The sequence below is a fragment of the Poecile atricapillus genome, chromosome 15 (genome assembly GCF_030490865.1).
Source record: "Poecile atricapillus isolate bPoeAtr1 chromosome 15, bPoeAtr1.hap1, whole genome shotgun sequence".
Taxonomy (NCBI): domain Eukaryota; kingdom Metazoa; phylum Chordata; class Aves; order Passeriformes; family Paridae; genus Poecile; species Poecile atricapillus.
The window spans coordinates 10,864,184-10,876,417 of NC_081263.1; positions in this window are offsets into that span (position 1 = coordinate 10,864,184).

The window sequence follows — 12,234 nt, forward strand, 5'->3', positions numbered from 1 at the left end:
TTTCAGAGCCAGATCCAGTTTCTACAGTTGTTTAAAGTCCCCCTGTTAGTTTTAGCAGGGCCTGAGGAAGGAAAGCTGCAGCTTGGGCTTACAGCTGTGAGAGTCAGGGGCTGCTTTATAGGGATTTAAACACAGATATTCCAGGCTTAGGACTTTCTCCTCCATAAGAAGGATGGCTTTACTGGTCAGCTGCCCTGACAGTGATGATGCTGTGCAAACACAAGACTCTGCAGCAGCATTCAGATAACCTGGGTTATGTTTTCAGAGCTCCCCTGTCACTCATGCCCACTGTTTCCAAAAGGGAACGTAATGCCTTTGCTCTTTAAATCCAGGAATTCACATTTAAATAATCAGCATTTAAGAACACTGAGAATGAGAACAAAGGAACACCAAAAGACACATCAGGAGACAGCAGAAACTCAGCCCTTCATCAAAGTTCCTTGACATTAGAAATACAGGCTCAAGGTTAAGGTATCCAGCCTTAATTGAATATTCAGTATTACACAACACAGCACTAAAAGCAACATCAGGATTCTTTTTTTCCCCCCTGAGGCTATTGAGACCTGGTTTAATGATGTATCAAGACAACCTAACAGAGCAGAACACACGGAACAAACCCCATTCTCTGGTTATGGGAGCACACAAATCACTCCTGCCCCAAACTTGGGTTTTATTTTGCAACCCCTCAGATTTTCCCACTTTTATCAAGCTTAAAAGTTTTTTTATCTTTTAACACAGCAGATGAATGTTTTTTTTTTTCCTTTCCCAGTGCATTCAGCAGTTTATTTGGGCATGGCTCTGCATCTGTTGCAGGTCAAGATGTTCCTAATTACTTTCACATATAATCCAGTTAACTAGCCTTGGTCATCTTACAGAGCAAATGAAAGACCATTTTTTCATTGAGATCCTAATGAGTAGGAAAAAATCAATACGACAACTGTAACAGGAAAAGTGATGATGACAACATACACTGTCCTACAGTATTTAAAATGAGGGGAAAAAATTGATTTTAATCAATATTAATTGGAAGTTTCCTGCTCTGATGCTCTGAGTGCTTGTTACAAGTCTGGTTCACAGTTGTACCACCTAGTCTGATCATGGAATCTCTGTCCCACAGAGATTGTCTGATATTTTTTGACACAAAGATGAACTCCCAGGAAAAAGAAATACTAAGAAAAATAGGAACAAAGAGCAAGATGCTGGTTGTTTCACAGATAAGTTCTGCTCACATACTTCTTCATTTTATAAGACATAAACCTGTTAATTTCTAGTTCCCATTGGAAGACTTGGTGCCTGACTAGGCAGAGTGCAGAGGCCTTAATTTTAAGGTCTTACCTATGCCCAACATCCCCTCTTTGACTGCTGCTGCTTGTTTAACAATAACCACATTTAACCACACAGTTACTCAGCTGTTCTAAAGGTGACTGGATGGATAAAAACTCACAGCACTGGGGATGAAGTTAACAAAAAGGAGCCTTGGCCACTTATATCACATAAACAACACTTATTTCAGTCTGAAGGCATCACAGGTGTTGGCTCAGTAGCCAGGACAAACACAGAGCTGCCACACTGCTCAAGCTCCCAGGAAAACACAGGCACAGAAAGGAAGATGGCATTTTGGAAATGTAAGAGGACCCTGCATAAAGTTATTCCAAGGCACTCAAGACACTGCTAAATGTTGATAACTGCTTAGCATTAATTAATTTTTTTTTTTAATTCCACCCACAGGTGAAGGAATAAAGCCCTGATGTTTGAAATGAGCACTTTTGAAGGCTCAGCAGAATTAATGCTGTAATGACTCAGTGCTGGTTACCAGCAGAACCTGAACTGGGGACTGGTGGCACTAAACAGACCCCAAAGGGACAGGGCCAGCTCACAGCAGTACCTGGCTGTCCCAGTGCTCTGCAGGCCTAACCCCATTCAATTCCTAAAGGTTTTTGAGAAGGATTATTCTGGAGGAGAAGGAAAAAAGAGAGGATTTGTGATGGTTAATCTGAATAGTCTTAATTTCTTAAGGAGTTACAGTATTTTTATAGTCATAAGAGAAATGCAGTTCTGCAGATTAGAGTGTAGGGAGAATTAGGGATGGCTGTTCCCATGGCTGGAGATGGACAAGCTGCTCCTTGGTTTGAGCAGAAGCTTTGGCAGCTGTGCTGAGCTATTCTTGAGGGGTTAAAGTGGGAGACTTCTGGTCTGCCTTGTGCCAACAGACTCCACATGCAGGTCTGTCAGCTGGGATGAAGGCTTCTCGAGACAGCCACCAAAGCCTTCAGCTGTGGGACTGAGCTACCCAGCCCCTCCTCAGAAACCCCTGCTCAGCATTTCAGGACACTAAATATCATAACACAGAATGCTGTGGCTAAGCTTCTTTGGTAAGGTCCTAAATTTCCTTGGTAATAATGTTTTAGAGGCATACAGAGGGTGAGGCATCAGTGAAATCACCAGAAACACAGATTTATATCTATTAAATCTCACAAGTGCAGTGAGTATGCACAATAAAATTATTTTCTTGGCTGTGCCTTAAATCACACTCTAACAAATAATTTTAGTGCCTGGACTACAGCATCCTGGTGTTAAAATATCACTGCCTTCTATCAGGGAGCTCTTCCTATCCCTGACCATGACACAGTGGGGAAAAAATGTCATCTAAATCTGAAACACAGTAGGAAAAAGAAAGGTTTCCAAAAGCAATGAATATTGGTTTAAGTTTGCTCCCAAGATATCAACAGGAGCTTTGCCTTGTTATCAGGCTGGACATGTACAAATCGCCTCATAATGCCTGAAATACAAATTCTGAAATACAAATGCCAAGCAAAGGACAAAATCTTGCCTTTTCCTCAGGCTGGTAGGCTGTAAGTCCTCACTCAGGTGTGTATGCCTAAATAAAATACATATACCCATGGAGTGTAACTGAAGTTTCAGGTATGACTGTTTAAAAAATAAGTCCATTTGCAGCTCTCATGAACACAGAGATACTGAGGCTCACTTTGGAGGCCAGGCCTTGGCACACCTGGCTCAGCAGCATCATCCCCCAGTCCATGGAAAAGCCCTGGAGCTGCCTGGCAGAGCCCAGCTGGAGATGGGAGATGGTGCAGAGCTCCCCTGGGAGCACAGGGACTGCAGGGCTGGGGTGCACCACTGCCAATTCACACCTGTGGGAGGGGTAGAGAAAACCAGAAAAATCCTCTCCTGATTTGTTTTACTAATTCATGCAGGCAGCTCCTTTCATTTCTTAAGACAAGAATTAGGGGAGTTAGTGGGTTGCTATAAATTCCTTATTACTGGAAAGCTGATGCTGTCACTGCCTCTGCCCAACACGGGCACACAGCAGCATTGGAAGGGAAAAGTCCTTGTGGTTTCCTTGGCCCCATGGACACCCAATTTAGAGATCACCAAGAACTCTTAAATTACCTCTGGACAGGCATGAGCCCTTCCCCTGCCCAGAGGGGCTTCAGGAACAGCCAGAAATCCCAGGAGGAGGCACGCTGGAGGTGTGTACCTGGCTGGCTCCAGGCTTGCCCAGGGTCACAGCCTCATTTGTCCTCTGACCACTTCACCCAGTGATGCTGGACACCTCTGTTTGCTGTGAGTTTAAAAGTGACCCAAACCACTGCAATTCAGCTTCCCAGGGCTCCAGCACTGCACACAACAGAATAAACCCCCAGCAGCATGAACCTCCCAAGAAATCACCCTCCACCTGTTCTGCACTGAGGGAATCATCCATTTCCCCTCAAATCCAACCAGCTGATGCCTTCCACAGCCTGCCAAGGCAGCCACCAAACAGGAGTGTCACCAAAAACACCTGGGGTCAGGCACACCGACAGAGGCCACAAGCAGAATAACTCAAATAGTTCATTTGTGTCCTCTAGAGCAGCCCCCTCTGACCCTGCAGGTGACAGTCCCAGCCCCTCTCACCATACAGGTGACAGTCCCAGCCCCTCTCACCGTACAGGTGACAGTCCCAGCCCCTTCTCACCATACAGGTGACAGTCCCAGCCCCCTCTCACCGTACAGGTGACAGTCCCAGCCCCTTCTCACCGTCCCAGCCCTTGAGCAGTGGCACAGCCCTGCCAGGCTGCAGCTCAGCAGGTCCCCAGCAGACCTGGCAGGAGCACAGAGTGCTGCTGGCACTCCTGGCTGAACTTGCTCAGCCTGAATCCTTCACTGCAGCCCAAGGCTGAGCATACCCACACCACTGCTGGAGACAGGCCCCTGACTCCTGGCTCTGAGCCTGTGAGAAACAGGCACTGCTTTCAGCAGGGCTGCAATAGGTGTTGGTTCCCTGCAGGTACAGCAGGCTGCTGTCCACACTGTGACAATTGGCTTTTTTCCCTTCCATCTTCCTGCCCTAATTACCCCCAGTGTCCAGGCTGGCCATATACAGGTATGGCAGAAGTTTGGGAGGAGATCCAGAAAAGAGAGAGCCCACAGCCCCAGGAGCAGCAGAAGTAAAGAATAATCCATGCTAGAGATTATTTTCAGCCAGCAGAGAGATGGGGAAACAGTCCTGATGCTGGTGATCCCTGGTGAGACACTTCTCTGAGCAGCTGCAGTAGGAAACACTCTCAGAGCCATCATTAAGCCTTCTCTTAATTCAAGAGTAAGGGAACATTATCTCAAATATATCTACAGCTTTCCTCCTTGTCTCCTGTGGGAAAACTGGTCTCTTCTACCTGGAGTAAACCTCCTTTAAGCAAAGCAAAAGGGAGCCTGTGATCAGTGCAGGGGTTCTGCAAGGAGCCCTGCTGACCAGGAGACACGAGCCAGAGACGCCTGTCCTTCAGGAACACTGTTCCAGCCTCATCCTCAGCACCCACCCATCCCACAAAGCTTAAGCCAAGCAGGGAGCTGAGCCAGGGGTCCAACAGGAGCTACAGGGAACACCTACAGTGGGATATCACTGGGGTTACTCCACTACAGAAGGAAAAGCAACAAGTCCCAAAGATTTGTTTGTCCCTGTTTGCATCCCCTCTAACAGCAGCCATCAATGCAAACCAACACACCCAAAATTTCTGAAATCACACAGCTGAGACTCAAACCCCTGCGAGACAAAGCTGATTCCCAGCTGGACAACCTCCACACTCATTATCCCCATCCCTCTGAGCTCATCTCCTGCCTACCCACACCTCACCCACTAACTGATCCCAGCACCAGGCACTCCAATGCACCCACCAACAGCACAGGCACAGCTGGGCAGGATCCCTTTTATTCTGCAAGGATTAGAAATGCTCCAACCAAATGTGCCATGTAATTATTGCAGTAAGGTATAAAGCAGAGTGGAGGTGGTGAATAGTTCATGGTGCCTTATTTAGTGGCAGGTGATTAGTTAAGTTACAGGGCTGTGGTTTTTTGTTGTTTTATTTTTTTTTTCTTTCTTCCTTAATCTTTCACTCTTCTGTGAAAAATTCAATTTGCCTTAAGGCAGTGTTGAGAGCTAATACTGACTTAATCCCTGAGCAGCCCGGACCTGACCTGCTGCAAATTCCCACCTCTATCACAAAACCACATTCCTCTCCCTGACAATACAATGGCCCTTGGATCCTTTTACCTTCAGACCCTGCTTAAGATGTGCGCTTCAAAACACATTATATAATTGTGACTCAAGAGTCAAATCAGAGCCAGCAGGTGAAAATGTATTTGTCTTGTTCTGGAGGCCTGAAAAAGCAGAGTTAACTATTTTCTGTAGCTCTTTCTTTGAAGGCTTCCAGTTTTTCCTTCTCCCCACTTCCCTGTTAGGATCTTAATCTTTATGCTCAGCAAACATTAATTCTCCTTTGTCCTGCTAGTGTTAAAATTGGCATCTCTGTTGATCCTCCTTTCCCTGTGCACCTAATTGACCACTATCGATACTAATGTCACCAGGGATCTGGGAGGGATTCTTAATATCAAAGTACTCCTGGGGAACAGCTCAGGGAGGAACTGCTGACAGAAATAAGCATTTATTTCTTCTTGCAGCCCTGCAGTAACAGAGAGCTTGACGTACACTCTCCTCCCTCTGCATTCAGAAGTTTAAGCAAATAATTTGAAGATCGTATTCTCAAGCACAAGGGTGTTCCAACAGCCTCTCAGTGACACCCAGCTGTGTTCCTGAAACACAAGGGTAACAGTGGCCTTGGACACGTGGGTGTCAGCATGCAGCCATGTGGAAGGGAAAAGCAGAAATGTATTTTCATCACATGAAAAATGTGGGCTGGAGGCTCAGAGGTGAACAGTGATGTGAGAACAAGGCTGCGGTGCGTTGTACAGGGGTGTGGATAAAGCATGTTCCATCTGCATCATTCTGCTCCTGCTGAAGTCATTAGTGCTGGATTTCCACCAGGAGAAGATAAAAGCTCCCAGGCTCGAGGACTAGATGGCAGAATGTGCTGTATGGAAGATAAAGGGATGAGGTGTCAGTGCTGGCACTGTGATCCCTGTGGGATGCAGCAGGGCGTTGCAGGGACAGCCAGCAGTGCCAGCTGCTTCACCCACAGCAGGGCAGGCATGGAGCCATCAAACCCTGGAGTACAAGAGCAACTCATAAAGGTACAGCAGGGCACCTTTCCAGAGCATCCCCCACACCAGTGTGCTCGACACAGATGTGCAGGAACTTAGAGCTGAATGAGAATCACCCAGTCATGGAATGGTGTGGGCTGGAAGGGACCTCAGAGCCCAGCTAGTGCCACCCCCTGCCATGGGCAGGGACACCTTCCACTGTCCCAGGGTGCTCCAAGGCCTGTCCAGCCTGGCCAGGGATGGGGCAGCCACAGCTTCTCTGGGCACCCTGTGCCAGGGCCTCATCACCCTCACAGGGAGGAATTTATTCCTTAGATTTAATCCAAATCTACCCTCTTTCAGTATAAACTGTCTGCACAGGCTCACAGGCTTGCAAACCTTTATAAGCCCATCTGGAAAGAGTCACCTGAGGGCTGGACATGACAGCAGGGTCATTGCTGCTTCTCAACACATGTTCTGCTTCCCAAAACAGCCAGGGAATGTAGTTTTGACAAAAAATGGAGAGAGTAGTGGAAAACAGAGCACGTCCTGTGGAGCTCTGACAGCCAAAGGCTCTTCATTCTGTTTTCCATGGAAAGGTGCTGGGAGGAAAAGGGTCAACTCTGGAAAATCCCGCTGCTCCAGCTGCACCTGGGTGTACTTGTTTGGGCTGGGATAGAGTTAATTTTCTTCCCAGTAGCTGGTATGGGGCTGGTTTGGGTTTGTGCTGAACACAATGTTGATAACACAGGGATGTTTCTGTTCCTGCTGAACAGGGCTTGTACCATGCCAAGGACTTTGCTGTTGCGCCAGGGAGGAGCGTGGGGGTGCTGAAGATGTGGGTAAGGGACACAGGTGGGGTGGCTGATCCCAGCTGGTTCCAGGGACACACAGCCCTGTGTGGCCTCGTGCTCAGCACACAGAGCTGGCAGGAGAGGAGGGAAAAGGGAACATTTGGAGTGTTTGTGTTCCCCAGGCACTCACGGTGGAGCAATCCTCTCCTAAGGAGAGCTGAGCACCTGCTGCCCATGGGGAGTGGGGAGTGAATTCCTTGTTTTGTTTTGCTAGAATGGGTGACTTTTCCTTCCCATATTAAACTGCCTTTATCTCAATCCACAAGTTTTCTCACTTTTCTCTCACCCCTCTCACTGGGGCAGTGAGCAAGTGGCTCCATGGGGCTGAGATGTTGGCTGGAATGAAACCACAACACCAGGGAGGGAGGATGCTGTGGGCACAAAATGATGCTCCCTGGGATTCTCTCTCCACATCTCAAGCAGGGCATTCTGTATTTTATATCCTGCATTGATCCTATCTAATGCCTTTAACTTATCTTTCCAATAGCTAAATTATTTTTAAAATCTTCTCATTTACTCACTTGAGGAAACTATCTTTTCTCTGGAGAAATTATTCCACTGTTCTGCTCAGTAAGGAAGAAATTAAACATGATCATATTAATTATGGCTCCTCATTTAACATAAAGCTGTAATCAAATGGCTTTTATGTCTAAACAGTTGTGGCAGAGCTACTAAAAACGGGCATTAAAAGCTTGCATTAAGTTCAAAATGTTTGAATTATACATCTCAGAAGAAACTGATGCCACACTGAGAGAGATACAACCATTTTATTTTCAAGCAGAAACATGGAGGTGCAAAACACTTTAAAAAGAAACATCTGCTTTAATTTCCAGGAAGATCTGAAATAATATGTATATTTATAATAATATACCAGGGTTTTTTTGCTTAGATTTAAGTCATGGTGCCTTCTTTTGAAAGGAAGGCACAGCCTGGTTGGGCATTTTCTGACAAAGCCAAGGAAACAAAAAATCTGTCAAGGACATGAAGTCTGCAGAGCAGGAGAACTGGAATTTGTCACTTCTGGCAGGGCTGGACTCACTGGGCTCCTACCAGCCTGGTGGGGACTGCTGGTGTCCGTGGCTCCAAAGCCAGCCTCAGATTTGAGGGCTGAATTCCTGAGCCAGAAAACCCAGGAGCATTTCTGTCTGCATTTCAGGAAAACACTTCCTTCAATTCAGGAGCCGGAGCTGCCCAAAGAGCCGCCTACAAGGAAGAAAAATAGGAAATGGTCAGTGGGGCTGCTCAGAACGAGTCACAGAGGGTTCCTTCTATGGGAAACACCAAACTGCTATTTTGGGTTCAAAATCACAACAGTGGTGTTTGGAGGGGTGCTTTTTTTGTTGTTTTCTTAATATTTACTTCTTCCAGAGCAGGGACACTCCCATGTGAACCAGCCCCACTTCCCACGTGGCTCTGAAGCTCAGTCCCCGCTGCCAGGCCATGCAGAGGGGTGTTGGAGAGCACTTGAAAGTTAAAGTTCTCCTTGAAACAGTGAATGTCTACTTAACCCCTCCCCATAAAGCCCAGAGCTTGAGATAAAATCCCTCTCTGAGCCCTGCTTCCAGTGTAAGGGTGCACTTTGATACCTGATAAAATCAATTGTTGGTGGCTGCTGGCTCCTGTGACTGAAGTAACACTGCTTGTAGAACTCCCATCCTCCTAAATTCACAATTAAAAACACATTTCCAAGCTCTCTGTAAGACTCAGAGTACAACCAGTGCTTGTACCTATTTCAAATCCCAGCATGTAAAATTGCAGAGAGGGTTGAAGGTGATAAAATGTTATAAAGTGCACTTTGAGGTGGGTAAACACACTCGAGGGGTTTATGGTTCCTGGGAATTGTCATCTCTGCTGCCTGGGGAATCTGGTGTGTGGTGAACAACAGCATTCACTGAGATTTCTAGCATGCATTCAAGCGACTGGGCTCAGGGGGAGCATAAATATGAGTTATTCCCTCCATTTTTACATCATTATAAAAGCTGTTTTCACTCAGTACCCAGACAAATGGATCTGGGCAGCAAGGGGCAGAAGCAGCCTCGTGTGAGCAGGAGCTGAGGTAAAAGGCACGGATGTGTCAGGTTTACAGCACAGGGGCAAGCCGAGCCCCCGGGAGCTGGGGAATGGTCATGCAGCCCGGATTCAGTGCAGCCCCTGGGGAAGGGGCCTGGATTACACATGTTTGGTGTCCCCCACCTCTCCCAGGCACCAACCTGAAGCACGAACCCAGCGCAAAAACCTCTGTATCGAAAAGCCACAAATTGCCACAAGTGCCCGGCTGCATCCCGTCCCCTGCCGGCACCGCAGCACCGCAGCACCGCAGCACCGCAGCACCGTGTGCTCTGGCTGGACACGGCTGCGGCTCAGGAGGGCAGTGCTGGGCAGAGCACAGGCTGCGACAGTGCTGGGTGCTGTGTGATGATGTGTGATTGATGTGTGATGTATGATGATGTGTGCTGTGTGCTGTGTGATGTGATGTGTGCTCCAGTGGTGTGTGTGCAGTGCAGGACAGAGCACAGGCTGGGACAGTGCTGTGTGCTGTGTGTTGTGTGCTGTGTGCTGTGTGCTGTGTGACGATGTGTGCTCCGGCAGTGTGAGGTGCAGGACAGCGGGACAGGCTGAGACAGTGATGTGTGCTGTGTGCTGTGTGTTGTGTGCTGTGTGCCGTGTGATGTGTGATGATGTGTGCTCCGGCAGTGTGCGGTGCAGGACAGCGGGACAGGCTGGGACAGTGCTGGGTGGTGTGTGATGTGTGATTTATGTGTGATGTGTGATTGATGTGTGATGATGTGTGCTCTGGCAGTGTGCGGTGCAGTACAGTGGGACAGGCTGGGACAGTGCTGGGTGGTGTGTGATGATGTGTGCTGTGTGCTGTGTATTGTGAGATGTGTGCTGTGTGCTGTGTGCTGTGTGCTGTGTGCTGTGTGATGATGTGTGCTGTGTGCTGTGTGATGATGTGTGCTGTGTGTTGTGTGCTGTGTGACGATGTGTGCTCCGGCAGTGTGAGGTGCAGGACAGCGGGACAGGCTGAGACAGTGATGTGTGCTGTGTGCTGTGTGCTGTGTGTTGTGTGCTGTGTGCTGTGTGTTGTGAGATGTGTGCTGTGTGCTGTGTGATGCTGTGTGCTGTGTGCTGTGTGATGATGTGTGCTGTGTGCTGTGTGCTGTGTGCTGTGTGCTGTGTGCTGTGTATTGTGAGATGTGTGCTGTGTGCTGTGTATTGTGAGATGTGTGCTGTGTGCTGTGTGCTGTGTGCTGTGTGTTGTGTGCTGTGTGCTGTGTGATGATGTGTGCTGTGTGCTGTGTGTTGTGTGCTGTGTGCTGTGTGATGATGTGTGCTGTGTGCTCTGTGCCGTGTGATGTGTGATGATGTGTGCTCCGGCAGTGTGCGGTGCAGACACAGCCCCTGCCCGGGCTGGATGTGCCCGAGGCCAGCCCGGCTCAGCTCTTCCCGTTCCCAGGCCAGGGGACACTCCCGGGGCTGAATATCAAAGGCCTCCTGCGAACCACGTCAGGCAAAAAGCATAAATAAAACCTCCAGAGCAGTCGCAGCAGTTCCCACAACAAGAAGTTACCAGCGGTTAACAAAGGATAAAAGCAAATAGCCGAGCCCCCGGTTCCTTCCATCGGCACCACCCTGGAGCAGGAGGGTGTCCATCGCTGCTGGAATCAAAGCCTTCCTCTCCATTGTTTCCTCGCACAGCCCGTGGCCCTCTGCCACGGCGGAGCTGGATGAAAGGAAGCCGGAGCCCCCAGGCGAGGAGCCGAGGCTGCTGCTGCTGCTGCTCCGTGCCCGCTGGGGCTGCAGCCGGGCCCCTCTCGCTGCCCCTCCCGCCTGCGCTGCTCGCTCCGAGCATCCCCAGCCCAGCGCACCAAAGGGATGCTCGCTCCAGCCTGGTGCTGCTGCTCCAAACTCACCGTCCTTGCTGAGCTCTGTCCTTTGGATACCTCAGCCTGTCCTGTCCACCAGGACAGGGCTCTGGGTCCCGCGTAAGGACTCCAGGAGCGCTGCGTTCCTGTGTCCCTGCCTGTGTTAGCATTTACCATTATTTACCATCCTCTCCCTGTTTTACACACGCTTCACGCTGCTGCTATTCATATACTTCCCCTTGGAGGTCACTTGCAGGACCAGGCTGGAGGAACCTTTGATCCAACAAACCTCTCTGTTTATTAAGGGAAGTTAATGACTGAGTCTGAATGAAGCTATTTTGGCTTAACCACCTTTATGGTGTCTTGTCTATATTGAGAGTTTGGCCCCATTGCAGCCTGAGTTCCGCTGGTCTCCCCATCTTTGCAAGGATGCAAATCTCTGCTTCATCCGCTGGGAACTTTCTCCAACAGGGTCTCCATCAATGACAATTGTAACAACCAAGTAGAAAGCAGTTATTGAATAGGGAAGTAAAAATTCTGCTCACCATTACCAGCAAAAGCGAGGTTCGTTGTCATGGGCTATCTTTCAGGGAGGCTCGCATCCTAAATGGGGCTTTTCATGAGAAATCCACTTAGTATTCCTCTAAAATTCCAGGAGAGTGAAATCCCCCACTGCTTCATCTCATTAAGGATGAAAGAATGCCAGGTATGTGGCAGGAATCTGGGGTGAGAGGAGGAGTGGGGTATATTTTAGCCAAGTTGCAGAGAGGGAAAAATAAACTGATCTAAGGATGAGGATATGAAATGTTTCCCAGAGGTGAGAAGCAATGTCAGCCAGGGGAAATGTGCTAATGCACAAGGAACACAAAACTGAGTTTAAGGGTGACATGTCACTGTGGGTGTGCTCAAGAAAGCACTTTGGGACCCTCTGAAGTAATTTTACTTCTGGAGCACTGAGAGTTTATCAGCTGACGGTTTCTCGATCAGGTGGATTCATCTCAGTGTAGCAGACAAAATGCTGGAAGGCAGCTGGTGCTCAA